The sequence below is a fragment of the Giraffa tippelskirchi genome, chromosome 12 (genome assembly GCF_054371585.1).
Source record: "Giraffa tippelskirchi isolate mGirTip1 chromosome 12, T2T-mGirTip1v1.2.pri, whole genome shotgun sequence".
NCBI lineage: Eukaryota > Metazoa > Chordata > Mammalia > Artiodactyla > Giraffidae > Giraffa > Giraffa tippelskirchi.
Genome location: NC_137286.1, coordinates 121,738,733 through 121,757,782, shown reverse-complemented (window position 1 = coordinate 121,757,782; position 19,050 = coordinate 121,738,733). Strand labels below are relative to the sequence as shown.

At 40.2% G+C, this 19,050-nt stretch overlaps 1 long non-coding RNA gene across 3 annotated transcripts in view; it reads left to right on the top strand.

Moving 5' to 3' along the window:
- The window catches only part of LOC145529427 (uncharacterized), a 202,113-nt gene that overhangs the window by 23,722 nt on the left and 159,341 nt on the right, over window positions 1-19,050 (top strand). Inside the window, exon 4 of one of the 3 annotated variants that reach the window (XR_014071211.1) lies at window positions 1,966-2,770. The exons of the other annotated variants lie outside the window; for them this stretch is intronic. This is a non-coding gene — a long non-coding RNA (uncharacterized LOC145529427). Of the gene's footprint in view, window positions 1-1,965; window positions 2,771-19,050 lie in introns of those variants that run through there. 3 annotated transcript variants of the gene reach the window in all.

Below are 19,050 nucleotides of genomic sequence, written 5' to 3'. Positions count from 1 at the left end.
TTTTTTCCCCGTTTAGAAAAAGTTCTGTTACATCTCTTTATGTCCTAAAGTGTATGTATTGGTTGCAGCTTCAGCTTCCAAATTTATACCACTTGTGCTGTTGAGAGCTCTGATTCCCAGGTGATCTCCATTCCCTCTATTCAAGCTTAAGCATCATTCGTTATCCTTGAAATTTATGTGACAAGCCAGAACTGTGGCCATGTATGCATTTGCTTCAGAGAGCACAAAACTTACAAAGCAGAGAGAAAGAAAGCAGATGTACTCAGGGCTCAGATTAGTACTCGAGTTCAGTAATAAAGGACCTGCTGGTAATTAAACCACTTCAGAATAATGAAATGATTGTACATATTGTAGAGGGAGGCCCACCATTAGACTGCTCATCATTGCTACAGGAAAGGAGAACCTAGGCTTCCAGGAAAGAGGTATTGACCTCCAAATGTTTCCTTTTGACACCTTTGAAACATGACATATTTCAGAGGCATAATACGTGCATTTTTGTTTAGATCAAATATAATGCTGGGCTGTTAATGTATTGTTACTTTCTCTATGTTTTAGAGCATCTAGTTCTAGAGATCACATTTTTTGGAGTTCTTTGTTAATCAGAGAGGCACTGTGTAAATAAGAAAAAATTTCCTGGGAGTGGGGACCAGCCATTGTGTACTAGCAGGCAGAGTGAGTCTTCCTCCTCCTGTTATTATAGTTTCTGTTCAGAAAGCAACACTTAAAGCTATTTAGATGGAGGGAAGTGAATAGGGATGAAGAGACCAATTAACCAATTTTTCTTGGCCTTTCCACACACATAGACACATTCTATACAACACCCCAGTTTTGATGTATTATTTTAATTAATCCCAGTCTTTTGATTCCTGCAGAAAGAAGGTTAGCAAATGTAACAATGCTCGGGAGTTTCTTTATCGTAAAAGACACATAATTTCAAGCATTTAATAAGGTAGATTTATTCTGGGTAGTTTAGCTTGCACATTCACTCAAACAGCCCTCCCCAAAGACAACATTAAAAATGTGATTAGTTAGCTGCCATCAATAACACAAAATAGGAAAATGCTCTCTGAAGGGACAGCTTTGTGGAGGGCACTGCACAGTGTGTAGTAAAAATATATGGCCTAATAAGTTTACATTTGCAGGCTCATTTGTTAAAACTCTTGAATTTCTAATTTGTGTCGGAAAGATAAATGGATGGAGCCACAGTAAAGTGTGAGATTAATACTGATGGATGGGGATTCAGTTTTTTGCTAGCCTCTAAGTTCCACACAACCCAGTAGGCAGTTTATAGGAAAACCAAATGTAAATAAAAGGAAGGACATTATTTACTCCAGTTGAGACCAATTACCAGTTATTTTGTTCCTTTCAACCTTACAGTTAAGGAAATTTCTCTGTAATTTAATTATTATACTTCAGTAATCAAAAGGTCTACAATTTATAATTTGAGGTTTCTAAGATCAGCCTCCAGAAGCTCTGTTTTGTAAGGACCAATTAAGGATTGTCCATCTCGTTGTTTTTTCACAAAATATTTCCCCAGTCAATTGTCCCTAAAAATTGTTTCCTGGAAACAACATGGGAAGGAGATGTGGGTTCTGAGGAAAGCCTGAAGAATAGTAGGCTTTTTCACAGCCAAGGGTTTGGGAAAAACAAAATACAATATCTGCAGCAGAAAATAAATGTAATGCCTCTTTTTGTTGTCTTGAACTGCTCCCCTTCCTCTCCCACTCAAAGCCTCAAGCAGGCTTCCCCCCAACAGGACGCCCAGCATGGAGCTTCTTAATGCCCCAGGAACTTCTTGTCTCTGCATGGCTATTGGCCATCAGATAGTAACGGCAACAATGATCAATGGCAGAGAGGAAGGGAAATCAGTACCCCAAACAGTTTGACAAAAATCACCCTAAAATCCTGAAGTGCATGCTCAACACATGTTCCTTTGACTGAAGCTAGGCCTTATTTCCATTTCAGAACCATGTTCTACATTCTGTGTCAACATATCACAGGATCTCCTTGGAGGGGTGAAAATCAGCAAGTGAAATTCCCCTGCCTTCCTCTTCCTTTCACCCCCTCCTTGTCCCCGTCTCTGTCTCTCCCTCCTCCCTCCACCCTTCCTGTCTGTCCAGGATATCATCACATACCTGAAAGCGGACTCCAGGAGGGACTCTCCAGTTGTCCCTGAGTTCCTCACTGATTCCAGTTGTCTCAGCAAGTCCCAAGAGGTGGTGGACATAGAGAAAAGTGCTCTGGCCATGGAAACAGGACAGACAGTCTGAGAGATGGCTCTGGTTCTACTGCCTGAGAGCTGTGTGATTCAGACTTAGAGAAACAGCTTGTGTTTCCCAGGGGGAAGGAAGGGATAGCTCGGGAGTTTGGGATGGACATGTACAGTCTGCTATATTTAGAATGGGTAGCCAACTAGGACCTACTGTATGTTATGTGCCAGCCTGGATGAGAGGGGAGTCTGGGAGAGAATGGATACATGTACATTTATGGCTGAGTCCCTTTTCTCCTGAAACTATCATGACACAGTTTAGCAACTGGCTATATCTCAATACAAAAGCTAAAATTAAAAAAAAAAAAAAGAAAATAAAAATTACATTAAAAGAAAAACAAAAGCTGTGTGATGGGCAAGACCCCTACCTTCTTGTGTGATGGGCAAGATGCCAACCTTTTCAGAATATCACTTTCCTCATCTCTAGAATGTAGACAGTATTTATCACAAAGGTTATGTATGTTATATAAATCGAATAAACATCTGGCAGTGCTTTAAAAAGTAGTTTAATTCCCTAGCCATCTTTAATGAGGCTGAAAAATAACTTTTAAGATGTCAACAACTATAAGGGGGATTAAAAAAAAATCAACGCAGGTACCTGTGTGGCTGTGTCTCTAGGTGTTCATGTTCAGAGAACACCTCCAATAACAGGATGCAGAGGGCAGGGCTCACAGGTGCTGGCTGACTCAGAGGGGCTGCAGAGAGGGGATTCCGACATGGGTAGGAGCCGGGCATCTGCTCCTTCCGTGTCTCTACAACAGGAGAAGCCCAAGCTGTAACTGTGAGAGGTGCCGGCTTCAGGCCAGTGGCCTCTGGGCCTGGACTGACCTCTCCTGAGTCCCAGCGGCCATTTTTAGCCCAGAGCTCTCTGGAGAGATTTCTGAATAAGCCACATCTGTCCATCTGGCACTGTGTGGCTCAGCTCTTCAAAGAACCATCTTTAAGCGGTGCTCAGCTAAGGCTCATTTCAGTGCTGATGGTTCTTGTGTGCTCTGGTGAGACCTGCCCTGGAACATGGCCTTGCCCGTGATCTGCTGCGCCTCTAATCTGCTGAGACAGGAGGAGGACGTGCTCACAAATCCAGCAGTTAGCATTTGTTGAGCACCTACTCTGTTTTTTAAGAAAAGATCTCTTCTCTCAGGGATGCAAGAAAATGACTTTCAACTGTGTTTAGTAGGGGACCCAGAGTCAAACATTTGCAGCTGAGGTGGAGTGTGAAGGGAAGGCGGCATTGTCATCACACATCACTAGAAGTTGTATTGTTGAAAGAGCAAAGAATCTGAATGTGCTCAAATTTTTTACTGGGAGACATCATACCTGGAAGAGGCAGCAGTATGTGACCTGAAGATGAGAGGCTTCTGAAAGTTTTCTTTGGTGAAAGTTATTTGTAGAAGACTGAAGCTGAGGAATACTTTAGGAAATTCTGGGGATAGATTGAATCTGGACTTCAGGTGCCCTTGTTTAGGACCAAGTGGAATCAGAGGAGGGGAAGGGCTTCCCTATTGGCTCATGGGGTAAAGACTCCGCCTGCAATGCAGGAGACACAGAAGACGCAATTCGATCCCAGGTTCGGTTCAGGAAGATTCCCTGGAGAAGGAAATGGCAACCCACTCCAGTATTCTTGCCTGGGAAATCCCATGGACAGAGGAGCCTGGTGGGCTACAGCCCAAAGGGTCCCAAAGAGTCGGACACAACTGAGTGACTAAACACACAAGATGTCTCTAACTATCTCACTGTATCCGCTATATGGCCTTTCTCTCCCTATTTGAGTGAAAAACTCATAGAAGAGATTCATTCTCTCTGTTTATGAGTCCTGGATCTAAGGTCACGAGAGGAATTTGTGTTGGTGAGTGAATCCTCTGATTAACTCTACAATGAACAGAAGAGACTTTCCAGAGTTTCCTTAGGTGAATTTGTGGTAAAACGTGAAGAAGCAGGCTGATCTTGAAACTTCTAGAACTATATTCTCGTACTTAAAAATTCTGAGTGTTTCCCTATGGCCTACAAGACAGAAATCCAAGTTCCTTAGCTCTGAGTATGAGACCCTTTGTCATTTCCTCCTACAACTTTGCAGCCTCATCTCTTCCATTTTCTAGCAGGGCATTCTGGCCTCAGTTCTCAGGTTCCTGAGAACACTGTTCAGATGCAGTTGCCCAGACTGGAATGTTGCTCTCTGCCTCTGCTGGTGCCCTTGTCTGCCCCAACCTCCAAGGCTACTCTCAAATGCTGTCTCTACTGAAGCCTGAATGAACACCGTCTTTCCCTCAGCTCCTCCCTCACGCTGTGTCTTCTGGTCCTCAGCCGTTATCTGGAAATTGTCTGCCTGTTGTTTCTGCACATAAACCATGAGCCCTTTAAAAAGAGGAATACTTGTCCCCAGCATAGTGTAAGAACAAAGGCACAAGGAGCCTGGAGGAGGGCCATGTTCCCAATTAGTCCTTGGGTTTTGTGACAAGATGGATAGAGGAAGGTGGTGGCTGGGAGAAGTCAGTCACTTGTGTGTCGTGGTTAAAAACGTATACAGACACTTTTTAAAGTGTATGTTTTAGGGGTAGGCTGGGGAGGTGGAGGGTTGGCTAAGCCAGAAAGCGAAGGCAAATTTAAGTGCTTAGGTTGACTGATGGGCACAGAGGTCTGGGATAATGTTTCCCATCATTGCTCTAAAAGATTTATATGTTTGCAAGGGACTTTCGGATTCATTAATGAGCATCTTTGTGGCCTTTTGCTCTTTAATGTGATTAAAAAAAAATACAGTTCTTCAGGTCATAGCTCTCCATCTGTTATAGGAAGGCAGAGACTGTGAATGTTAGTTTGAATAAAGCATACCTCAAATGAATGTCCTTTATCTCGAGGCCACAAACTTTCAAATCTGAAGTTCCATTTGATCAGACCATAAGGAGCTCCAGTTCCTATGTCAGTAATCAATAACTCAAATCTCCCCACATCCAGCAACCTGTCAGTTCCATGTTTAATCAGAATTTTCAGAAGGATTAGTTCTGTAATGAATTCTTGTGAATTTGCTTTCAATCTTCTTTGTGCTGATGACATCCTTGCATATGTATATCCACGTTTGCCTCTCACTGGGAGTGCATATTTGACATTTCAAAGACTACAAAATATGATCTAGAAAATAAACACTGCTGTAGTAATTTTGACGGTTGATCATCTGTTTAATGTAGTGTCAGTTAACGCTGAGACTGAAAATTAGGCTGACTTGATTTGTTATCAATTTTCAGTGCTGTTTAGCATCCTGAACAACAACAAAAAACAAACCAATATGTCAATATACACACTCCCTAGATCTTATGGCTGGAGAAGGCAATGGCAACCCACTCCAGTACTCTTGCCTGGAAAATCCCATGGACGGAGGAGCCTGGTAGGCTGCAGTCCATGGGGTTGCTAGGAGTCAGACACGACTGAGCGACTTCACTTTCACTTTTCACTTTCATGCATTGGAGAAGGAAATGGCAACCCACTCCAGTATCCTTGCCTGGAGAATCCCAGGAACGGGGGAGCCTGGTGGGCTGCTGTCTACAGGGTCGCACAGAGTCGGACACAACTGAAGCGACTTAGCAGCAGCAGCAGCAGCAGATCTTATGGCAGTTTTTGTTTGTTTGTTTTTTGATAACTAAAAACCTGCTGTATAGCACAGGGAGCTCCACTCAGTACTCATTAATGACCTATATAGGAATAGAATCTAAAAAAGACCTGAATATTCTTTGGAAGGACTGATGCTGAAGCTGAAACTCCAATACTTTGGCCACCTGATGTGAAGAACTAACTCATTGGAAAAGACTGATGCTGGGAAAGATTGAAGGCAGGAGGAGAAGGGGATAACAGAGGATGAGATGTTTGGACGGCATCACAGACTCAATGGACATGAGTTTGAGAAAGCTCTGGGAGTTGGTGATGGACAGGGAAGTCTAGAGTGCTGCAGTCCATGGAATTGCAAAGAGTCAGACACGACTGAGTGACTGAACTGATATGTATATGTATAACTGGTTCACTTTGTTGTACAGCAGAAACTAACACGTCATTGTAAATCAACTATACTCCAATGAAAATTAATTAAAAAAAGAAAGAATCTAAGGAGGATGAAGGATAAAGATGAAGTTTAATCTTTATGGGAAGAAGTGTCAGGTAGTTTCCAGCATATAAATAAATATAGGTTACTTAGCTTAATTCTAGACACAAAAGGCATTTTATGTTTTCAGATTTAAGGACATATTCCAGAAAATGAATCTATTGTTTCATTCTCTACTTTATTTCATGGTATTGGTGAGATTCCCTGCATAGAGAAAACCAAGGCCTCTCTTTTAGGCTGTACTGATATATAAAAATAACCTCCTATGCTGCTGCTGCTGCTAAGTCACTTCAGCCGTGTCCGACTCTGTGCGACCCCATAGACGGCAGCCCATCAGGCTCCGCTGTCCCTAGGATTCTCCAGGCAAGAATACTGGAGTGGGTTGCCATTTCCTTCTCCAGTGCATGAAAGGGAAAAGTGAAAGTGAAGTCTCTCAGTCGTGTCCGACTCTTAGCGACCCCATGGGCTGTAGCCTACCAGGCTCCTCCGTCCATGGGATTTTCCAGGCAAGAGTACTGGAGTAGGGTGCCATTGCCTTCTCCATAACCTCCTATGGAATACTGTAAATAAGGTTTTGGTGAGTTTTGTGTTTTTGTCAAAATGTTTAGTTATTTTTTTAACTGAATGATTTAATATCATACAGACCTGGTTTTATAATTGAAGTTGTTATTCTATTTAAGATCCTGATCATGTGGAAAACTTACTCAGAACATAGAAACTTTAATGATTACCAAACTCCCTATTTTGAAAATAAGCATATGAATCTAAGAATCTCTCTCAGATGTGATAGGACAATAGCATTAATTGAGCTAGAAAAAGTCCTATATTGGAGTAGGTGAATGCAGGGCTTCAGGAGAGATGATGGGGATAAAGCAAGAAGGAGAATTTGTTAGATGATCAGATGTATTTGATCACTTTAAAAGTTGTATTGAAAGGATATTGGTAGGATTTGTAAGAGTGAATGAAAATAAGAAAAATTAGCAAGAGAAAAAACAAGCAATCACTAATAACAGGAAAATAACTTTTATTGGAAAAGAAATCTAATCTAATTGGAGTGGTAAAACTCTGCCTGTCAATGGAGGAGACACAAGAGATGAGGGTTCAGTCCCTGAAATGGAGAGATCTCATGGAGAAGGAAATGGCAACCCACTCCAGTGTTCTTGCCTGGGAAATTTTATGGACAGAGGAGCCAGGTGGGCTCTAGTCCAAGGGGTCGCAACGAGCTGGATGTGACTGACCACAGCACAGCATGTTGCTCAGTAGTAAAAAAAATTTACATTGTCAGAATAATGTAAGCACTAAAGTTTTTAATAAAAAAATATGAGATGACTACACTGAAGGAAGATGATATAACTACACTGATGCAAGCAGGTGGAAAGGGGAGAGGGAAGAAAACTAGAACCTCATTTAGTGCAGTAGTAGGTCAGTAGATGTTTCTGAAAGTGATGAATCAATTTAAAGTTGATTAAGCCAGTTTAAGAAAATAGCAATGTGAGCACATTGTCTACAAATACAGAGGTAAGGACCATAAGAAACAACACAATGGCTTGAAGATAGTTGTCTCTGGGGAGCAGCATAAGGGTTGGGAAGAATAGGGTACAGGGCTGTGGTTTTCATCAAAAACTTTAATATTTCAATTTATGTGTATTATTTTGATAAAAACAGAAATTAATTTTATTTTCCAACTATTCTACTCATTTCCTTAAATTCTAAAATACCCACAAATTCCTTTTTATTGAAAAACACAAGACAGGAAGGCAGTTATCATATTAGCTATTGAGTAGCATGCAACACATGATTGTTGAGCTGGATTTGGGATTGTCTGCCCTTCCTAGATTTATGCCACATATGAGACTCTTCAAATTCATCTTTATTTTCAAAAGATGGAATTTGGTAGACACAAAAGTCTCAATGTGCCAAGTAAGTTTTCCACATGGTCAGGATCTGAAATAGAATAAAAATTTCAATTCTAAAACTAGATATGTATGACATTATTAATAAAACATTTGGTTTTAAAAAGTAGAATTTTAACAAAATCAATAATGTCATATAAGCACAAAATTCACCAAACACCTATTTGTAGAGTATAAACTTGATTATCATGGATCTAGAGACCAAAGGGTTGAGCGTTTGTCAAATGGCTGGGATCTTTCCATTTTCAATCTGATGTCTCACCTCTATGTATCCTTGGTGACTGTAGCTTCTCTGATTCAATTTAAAACCCAGATCTCAAATGCTTTAATAAACTATCTTAAAGGGTTAGAGAGGAATGTTTACTTGGTGCCATGTAGTAGAGATGGGTTATCTGAACATTGCATCCATTGCACCTTTTTTCAGCCCCATGTCTAATCTTCACTTGATATGTACTTAATATCACCAATTAGTGAGACTTTCTGGGGCTCTGTGACTGAAAACTGTTTGCTTCTTGTTGGAAGATATGCAGGTTACAATTCCAGTGAGTCAGATAGAACACCTTCAAAAGTGTTTTATTTTCTATTCTCTTTGTCCCTGTGGGTTTATGATTTTCTTTTCATTCTCTGTTGCTGGTTTTGTGATTTTCTAAGAGCGTAAAAACATGATACATATGTTTAAACTGACATGTTTAAAGAAAATTTCAAACATTTAGCTTATTTAACTTAACTAGGAGCCCCACTTGTATTCTGTAAGACAATTTATAGGTATCTTCCATGTCATTGCAACAATCTTCAAAAGGAGATATGACATTTTTACTTTGTAAATGAGGAATCTGAAGTTCAGAAGAAATGAGTAATAGGTTGAATGTCATATTATGGCTAAGTTGCTCAGATTGTGTTTGAACTTCATCATTTTCTGTGGTGCCATAGTGCCACTTTTTTCATGTAAAAGAGATGTTAAACCTTCATTTTAGCACATCTATGTGTGTTCAGTCACTAGGCTGTGTCCAACTCTTCGTGACCCCCATGGATCATAGCCCTCCAGGCTCCTCTGCCCATGAGATTTTCCAGGCAAGAGTACTGGAGTGGGTTGCTGGTTTCTTCTCCAAGTACACCCATAGGGCCCAACATTTCTCTGATGTTTTTAACTGCTTTTCTTGTAAGAAGCAGAATTAAGCTCTAATCCTAGACAGGCAGCCTCTCGTTGGCCCTGAGTATTAAGAACTCCCACCTTTTCTTCTTCTCTTCTTCAAGCAGGCTCCCTGTACCTCACTCATCCACTCTCTTGGACTCTCCCTATGGTGAATCACAGTCTATGTGTCACTCCCAGTCTTGATCATCTCTGTACCCAGATGTTGCTCTATTTCCTGACTCCCACTCTTCAGAGGACTGTTCCATGCTTACTCTGCTCTCCACCAACTTGAACACTCTGTTTTCCCTACTCATGCTTCCACTAATGACCTTGTTACTTTAATTACTGAGAAAATAGAAGCTATGAAAATAGACCAACTCCACCTCAAGGAACAGGATCCCAGCCATTTTTGCCTAACTGAAGAGTCTTTATCATCATTTTTTCCTTCTCTCTCAGAGGACTTCATAAACATGCATCATGGAATAGTATTCTCTTCTAAAGAAAACAAACTTCTGCCTTGATTCTGGAGCCCTCTTCCAGCCACCCTTCCACCTCTCTCCCTGCTTTCATAGAAAAGTTGCTTGACTGGTGTCTCTTTGCTTTCTTCACTTTTCTCCTCACATGATCTCTTGAATCCTGTCAAATCAGGCTTTTGCACTGAGCACTCCATTGAAACAAATTTCATCAAGACCTTCAAGGACTGCTGGGCGAGTTCATCTAGTCCGCTGGGCGAGGTCAGTGCTCATTTCCTCAGTCTGTCAGTGGAATTTCATGCTTAGGGTTTCTTCCTTCTAGAAACACTGATCCTCCTGGATTTTTTCTGCTTTCATAAAGTGAAAAAAGTGAAAGTCGCTCCGTCATGTCTGACTCTTTGTGGCCCCATGGGCTATACAGCTCATGGAATTCTCCAGGCCAGAATACTGGAGTGGGTAGCCTTTCCCTTCTCCAGAGGATCTTCCCAACCCAGGGACTGAACCCAGGTCTCCTGCATTGCAGGTGGATTCTCTACAAGCTGAGTTACAGAAAAGAAGGCTCTCCTTTATAGATTCCTTTTCCAGATCTTTCTCGTCTTCCTCGCCTCTTCATACTGGAATGCTCCAGAACCAACCCTTGGACTTCTTTTCTTTCTTGAAATTTTATTTCTTAGATGATACAGCTATTTCTGAGGATTTAATACATCTGTACTCTGATGATGCCAGTATTTTTTCTCCACTCAGACTTGCATATTCAAGTATCTGCTCCATGTTTTCATTCAACTGTTTAATAAGCTTCTGAAATTTAATGTGCCCAGGAGAACTCTTTTTTAAAAACTATTAATTTATTTATTTGGCTGTGTTGGGTCTTAGTTGTGGCATATGGGTTTTGTTGCCCTGTAGCATGTGGGATTTTAGTTTCCTGACCAGGGATGGAACTCGCATCCCCTGCATTGCAGGGTGGATTCTTAACCACTGATCACCAGGCATGTCACCCCTACCAGGAGAATTCTTGATTTTTCCCTTTCACATTCCTTCTTTCCCAAGTGTCCGTGATTTCTATAAATGGTTCCTTTTTGTTGTTGTTGTTCAGTTGCCCAGTCATGTCTGACTCTGTGACCCCATGGACTGCAGCACATCAGGCTTCCCTGTCCTTCGCTGTGTCCTGGAGCTTGCTCAAACTCATGCCCATCGAGTCAGTGATGCCATCAAAATATTGTATGGTTCCTCTTACATACAATATTTTTCCACCTCCAAACCTTGAAATCATCCTTGGCACCTCTCTTTTTCTTACACTCCACATCCAATCCATTTTCAAATCCTGTTGCCTCTTTCTTTAAAACGACTTCCACAGATGACCAAAATGGCATCCCCTCGCATCTCTTTCATCGTGAACACTCTAACTCACATTGTTCTTTTCTCTTGCCTCCTCCAAGACAATAGCATTCTAATGAGTCCTCCTGCTTTCACAGTCACCTTAGTGTAGTTTATTCTTTTTTTTTTTATTGGAGTAGTTGCTTTACAATGTTATGTTGGTTTCTGCTGTACAATGAAGTGAATCAATCAGCTCTAAGTATACCTATATCCCCTCCCTCCTGGACTTCCCACCCCCATCCATGTAGGTCACCAAGAGCACTGAGCTGAGCTCCCTGTGCTACACAGCAGGTTTCTACTAGCTATCTCTTTTACACATAGCTTTATACAGTAGACAAAATGATATTTTAAGAATGTAAATGAAATAATGCTGTACTTTGCTTAAAAGTATTATGTTACTCTGTTCTATTTTCTTCACAGCAATCACCATCTCACCGCAAGGGGACATTATATAACTACTAATATTTGCTACTTTGATTATTTTCTTCCTTTACTCCCAGAATGTAAGCTCCATGAGGCAAGGGATATTGTTGCTCTTGTTCGCCTCTACTATTCAGACTGCTGAAATAAACATACTCTAGACTGGGTGGCTTAAATAACAGAAATTGAGTTCTCACTGTTCTGGAGGCTGGGAAGTCCAGGGTCAAGGTGCAGGCAGATTTGGGGTCTGGTGAAACACCTCACTTCCTGGTTTATAAATGGCTGTCTTCTCATTGTGCCCTCACATAGTGGAAGGGGTGAGGGAACTTTGTTGGCTCTCTTTTGTAAGAACACTAATCCCATTCATGAGAGCTCCACTTCCATGACCTAATTACCAATCCCACCTCCTTATACCACCACACTAGGGATGAAGAGGTTAGAGGGACATAAACATTCATTCTGTAGTAACCGCCACATCATCAGTATTTAGAGGAGGGCTTGGTACTTAGAAGGTGCTAGGAAACATTTAGTAAGTGAATGAATCAGTGAGTGATCTTGAAAGCAGCCCACTTCTGGGATCCTGTAACTGTTTTTTCCAGTATCATTGCTTACTTTATCCTCCTATCCTACCCTAAATAACCACTCTCCCATGGATCTCTAATATATAAAAATTTAATGTTAAGCAATTTGTTCTGTTTCTCTATTCAATTTACACAAATGTAGTTTAGAATGCTGGATAATGGAAAAGTATATAAGAAATAGATGATTAAATTACTTACAATATAGCTATGGTAGATTTTTCTAGACAATAACCTTCGTTTATGAACAGAACTCTGTCGTAGCATTTTTAGGGGGGAATAAATTCGAGTTATTTCATCTTAGAGAAAACTTTCTTTGAACGTGAGCTATGGTAAAGATTTAGGTACATTTCTATGCCTTGCACTGTGTGTGCATGTGTGTGAGTGTGTGTGTGTGTGTACATGTGTTTAAGAAGCTGGGGCAGTTACCCAGGGGAAGGCACTGTCTTTTCCTGACCCACATAGCATGGGCTTAATCTAAATTTTCTGATAATTTTCTGATAAATAAAAATGGTTGGCTACCTAATGCCCTTCATTTAAAATAGAGAACATGATGATTGTTAGAACATTATCAGAGGCAAACACAAAATATTATTCATGACCCAGTTGACTTAGGCACAAAGTGGGCTTGCTACTCCTGTGTGACACTCTTTGCTTGTTTTCTTGGAAGTGTTTGTGCAGTGAGTTTTTTTCCCATGTATTTATAACACAGTGATGAGTCCTCCACAGACAGGAGTCTATCAGTTTAACTTAAGAGCATATGGCAATTTACATACAAACTGCTTTATGTTTGGAATAATAAAAATGTCAGTACAAACAGGAAATGTTAAACATGGTGATATTTTTATACCGGGTGAATTTATTGTCCCATTTAAAATTAAAGTTATAAAGGAATGTGATTGATGCCACAGAGTGTAGTTGCCAAAGAGACTAGGCAACGCTGCTGGAATCATACCTTCTCTCTTAGGCTGAGTGCTGTTTTATTGGTAAATCTTTCGACTGCCGCAATGCTCTCTTTCATCTTATAATCCCATATTAAGCTTACCCAGAAAGCATAAAGAATGTTATGGTTGTACTGGCTTGTGTGTAAACAAGTTTCCTTTGCTGTCTTCCTCATAGGAATGGAAGTGAAATATGGGTCAGTTTCCCCATTCTTGTTGCTTCCCTCTGCAGAGTCGATTATGGTTTTGTGCTCCTGAGGTCCTGAGAGAGAGAGAAAGGGCTGGTTTTCAGACAATTTTCCCAGGTTATACAAGAGTACAAGGTCCTTAGTGAGTGAAAACTGAAGAGACTTACACTGGCCTCTTCAAATGGAATAAAATAGACGAGGCCAGAAAGGCTACTCAGAAAGGAGACAGTTCTGAACAAAGGACGTGCCAGACAGACAGTAAATCTTGTATGATTTACTCAAGGCTCGTGTTTTTCTTCCCTCTAAATTTTGAAGGAGGTGAAAGATGTGTGTGAACACCTAGGAGTATATATAAAAACAAATGTGTGCATAAAATTTTGTATCTAAACCATCTGAAACAACTCAAGCCTGTCAGTTGGATTCCCTTGAAAAAAGAACTGGTGGAGAGAAATTCTTTAAAGTAGTTACAGGCTCTTTGGGGATCAGAGAATGAATTTTGACTTGAGTGTAGAGACTACATTAATATGAGCAGTACAAAGATCTAGATAACATATCCCAGTCATAAAAAAAAAGATAAAACCAGGAAAATGGAAATTTTGCATCAACTCAAAACTTGAACAGGGATCAACAGGGAGTCATTCTGCTGAGCTTTTCAAGCACAGAGGTGTCTGCAGCTCTTTCTTGATGAAATGCTGGGGTGGGAGGTAAATCGTGGGCATTTCATGCCTTTGGAGCTGACAGATAGGTGTCTAGTCCTACGGGCACTCGTTATAAATAATGTTCTCTGGGACCGGCTCAGTACTTAGGTCTTGGCAATTACTCACATGTATTCCATCCCTCACAACCCAACTGTGGGGATTTCAGAGTCTGCACCTCATTGCCAGGAGATTCTTTAGATTGCATTCGAGGGGTGAATTTCTTCCAGCAGCCTTTACTCTTGTTTATAGCCTTTTTGCCAATATAAGGCAGAAGAGGTAGGGACAGGCCAACTCAAACCAAAAGTCCTTCCTGGTTATGATGTTTTCTAAAACTGTCTTCCAGAACCTGCTTTAAGGAAGCACAGGAGCATCTCTTGCCTCAGTAGAGTCAAAACAGCCAGTTTTCATCTCCCCAATTATTATACAAGGTAATGTTGTTACCATTTGAAAGAGGAGAAAAGACAACCAAGAGACATTGAGTAATTTATCACTGTTGCATACTACAGTGTGGAGCCAGGAATTAAGTTGTTCCCAGATGGAAGCATTTATGTCAACATTATGCTCAATAAGTATTTGTGAAATACATTGATAAGTAAGTGGGATAATTTCAAGTACACTATTGGTAGCATATAAGTAACATTTTGCTTTTGCTCAGTATTAGAAGCATCTGCAGAACTTATGGAATCATTTATTATCCCCAAGCATATTGCTGGTAATAAATCACACTCATTCATAATAAGCCAGCACTTTAAAATTAGAAAGAGACTTTACAAATAGAGAAAGTTTATCTATATCACGTATTTAGTTCTTACAAGAATCATGTGAGGTAAGTAAACATCGTTGTCTCTATTTTATAAAGCAATGGAGGCTCATGACTTGCCAACATCTGTCCACTACCAATGGGTTTTTTTGACCTATTAGAAGTCAAGGTCTTTTTCTTTAAATTTTATTTTTAAAAAACTTTTTATTTTATATTGGAGTATAGCCAATTAACAATGTTTATTAACAATGTAATAGTTAGCAATTAACAATGTAATAGTTTTAGGTGGACAGCAAAGGGACTCAAACATATACTTACAAGTATCCATCCTCCTCCAAACTCCCCTCCCATCCAGGCTGCCACATAACATTGAGACGAGTTCCATGTCCTATACAAGTAGGACCTTGCTGCTTAACCATTTTAAAAGTAGCAGTGTGTATATGTCAATCTCAAACTCCCTAACTATCCCATCCCCCCATCATTCCCCACTTGAAGTCAGGATCTTTTCATTTAAACCTCCTCTTCCTCCTCCTCTCCTTTTTGCCTTCCTCTTTCCCACTGTTCAGTCCAGTCACTCAGTTGTGTCTGACTGTTTTTGACCCCATGGACTGCAGCATGCCTGGCCTCCCTGTCCATCACCAACTCCCGGAGCTTACTCAAACTCATGTTCATTGAGTCAGTGATGCCATCCAACCTTCTCATCCTCTGTCATCTCCTTCTCCTCCTGCCCTCAATCTTTCCCAGCATCAAGGTCTTTTCAAATGAGTCAGCTCTTCGCATCAGGTGGCCAAAGTATTGGAGTTTCAGCTTCAACATCAGTCCTTCCAATGAACACCCAGGACTGATCTCCTTTAGGATGGACTGGTTTGATCTCCTTGCAGGCCAAGGGACTCTCAAGAGTCTTCTCCAACACCACAGTTCAAAAGCATCAATTCTTCAGCGCTTAGCTTTCTTTACAGGACTCTCAAGAGTCTTCTCCAACACCACAGTTCAAAAGCATCAGTTCTTCAGTGCTTAGCTTTCTTTACAGTCCAACTCTCACATCCATACATGACTACTGGAAAAACCAACATTACTTTTGTTGGCAAAGTAATGTCTCTGCTTTTTAATATGCTGTCTAGGTTGATCATAGATTTTCTTCCAAGGAACAAGCATCTTTTAATTACTGATTTGGAACCAGTCTGTTGTTCCATGTCCAGTTCTAACTGTTGCTTCTTGACCTGCATATAGCTTTCTCAGGAGGCAGGTCAGGTGGTCTGGTATTCCCATTTCTTTAAGGATTTTCCACAGTTTGTTGTGATCCACACAGTCAAAGGCTTTGGCATAGTCAATAAAGGAGAAGTAGAAGTTTGTCTGGAACTCTCTTGCTTTTTCGATGATCCAGCGGATGTTGGCAATTTAATCTCTGGTTCCTCTGCCTTTTCTAAATCCATCTTGAACATCTGGAAGTTCACGGTTCATGTACTGTTGAAGCCTGGCTTGGAGAATTTTGAGGATTACTTTGCTAGCATGTGAGATGAGTGCAATTGTGCAGTAGTTTGAACATTCTTTGGCATTGCCTTTCTTTGGGATTGGAATGAAACCTGAGCTTTTCCAGTCCTGTGGCCACTGCTGAGTTTTCCAAATTTGCTGGCATATTGAGTGCAGCACTTTCACAGCATCATCTTTCAGGATTTGAAATAGCTCAACTGAAATTCCATCACCTCCACTAGCTTTGTTTGTAGTGATGCTTTCTAAGGCCTACTGGACTTTGCATTCCAGGATGTCTGGCTCCAAGTGAATGATCACACCATCTTGTTTATCTAAGTTATGAACATCTGTTTTGTATAGTTCTTCTGTATATTCTTGCCACCTCTTCTTAATACCTTCTGCTTCTGTTAGGTCCATACCATTTCTGTCCTTTATTGTGACCATCTTTGCATGAAATATTCCCACGGTATCTCTAATTTTCTTGAAAAGATCTCTAGTCTTTCCCATTCTATTGTTTTCCTCTATTTCTTTGCATTGATCACTGAGGAAGACTTTCTTATCTCTCCTTGCTATTCTTTGGAACTCTGCATTCAAATGGGTATGCCTTTCCTTTTCTCCTTTGCCTTTTACATCTTTTCTTTTCTCAGCTATTTGTGAGGCCTCCTCAAACAGCCATTTTGCTTTTTTGCATTTCTTTTTCTTGGGGATGGTCTTGATCACTATCTCCTGTACAATGTCATGAACCTCCATCCATAGTTCTTCAGGCACTCTGTCTATCAGATCTAATCCCTTGAATCTATTTGTCACTGCCACTGTATAATCATAAGGGATTTGATTTAGGTCATATCTGAATGGTCTAGTGAAATTAAATTTTGGGGGGGCTCCAAAATCACTGCAGATGGTGACTGCAGCCACGAAATTCCCACTGTTACAAGTCGCTTAGTCTCACATTAGGGATATAGTTGAGAGGCTGTATAAAATGCATTTCATGACTATCCTTTAATACAACATAGCACAACAGGAAAGAATTTTTCCACTGGTGCCTCTTCCCTATTCTTCCGAAAATGACCAGATTATGTCCGCATATGTGACATCCCCAGGAGCTGCAGGGCAGGAAGTGAGCAGCATAAACTGTGGGGCCGAGGCAAGGTGCTATAAGATAGTTTCTTTGTGAAGCTGGTTGGGGAGCAAAATGGAATGGTCGCTGCAGCGGTAGCTGAAATAAGAGACAGGAAGGGCAGGAGACTTTGAAGTTAAATATAAGCTAGGTTCAAAGCAGATGAAGTGACTAATACTCAAACAAAAGTAAATAAATTAAATATCCAAAAAAGAAGCATTAAAAATGGAACAAATAGAAATAAAAAGATCGTAGCAGTAAGTCCAACTACACCAATAATACAATAAAGAAAAATAGGTTAAACAGACTAGTTAAAGATAAGGATGATCAGGTTAGGTTAAAATATTTTAGTTTCCATCTAAAATATAAAGGCATAGAATGAGTTAAAGGATAGAAGGACAACATACCAAGAAAATGTCAAGTGAAACATGGATAAATTATCACGCAAAAGAGACTTGAAGACAAAAAGCATTATTAGAAATGTAGAGGGTCACTAAATAATGATAAAATACTGAAATTACCAGAAAGATATAGCAACTCTCAACTTGTATGCCTCTAATTACATATTTTAAACATATAAGAGAAAAATTGATAGAACCAGAGAAAGGTAAGTCCACCAGTAATGGTGAAAAACTTATGACACCTGTCTCATTGTCATATCCAAGATAAAAATATTTAATGAAAATGCAGAAATTTGTACAATACAGTAAACAAGTTTAGTCTAACAGAACTCTGCATCAAACTCTTAAGGTATCCACATTCTTGTTAAGCACACAAAGAACATTTGTAAAAAATGATCATGAACTGGATTAAAAAGTGAGTCTCAACAAATTTTAAAAAATCAGTATAATATATATTGACCTATAACCTACATTTCCCAGATCCTCAGAAGTTCTGGAGTTTTCTGGTGAATGCTGAAGCAGCAATAACTGTGTGAGTTAACTCCATGTGGAAAGATTGCTAAGTCCACAAGCAGGTCAACAACCTTGGGATGTGTGCTGGAAAGGAGGATGAATAGGCTTTGTTGCAAGCTGAATCATGAGGTGACAAACTACTTCCAATGATGTCTCAATAGAAACACACTTATTTTGCAGAAGATGCAAAGAAACCAGCAGCTAGGCAAGAGCTGGAAACACTTCAGCTCGTCAGCAGCTTCTAGTAAGCATAGTCACAGGAAATCTAGCTGAACCAAGGTGGAAAGATGTTTAGTTTATTAGAGAGGAATGAAAAATTTTTTGGTGTTGAACTATGTCAGAGGAGGTCAGATTATATGAGTTAATGTGAAACTAACCAATTCTGCAATGGCTGTTTCATGCTGTGTCTACAGTTTAAGGGCATTTCTTCCAGGTGGTATATGCTACATGTACAGTCACATACAGTTTTAATTTTCTGGGTAATATCCTCATTTGGGTTCTTTTCCTACCTTTTCTTGTTGCCCAATCTATATAGTTGATGGCAGTCCTTTAATTCCTATTTCTTTGCATCTGAGTTATTACTCTGGGTGAGATGAAATTGGATGGACACATGTACATGTTACAGACCTCTCTTGATTTTTCTACCTTTAAGGATGGTTGATCATTCTGGAGGCAGGGAATATATTAAGTGCTAGTTGGGCACTAAACTTTACTATGGA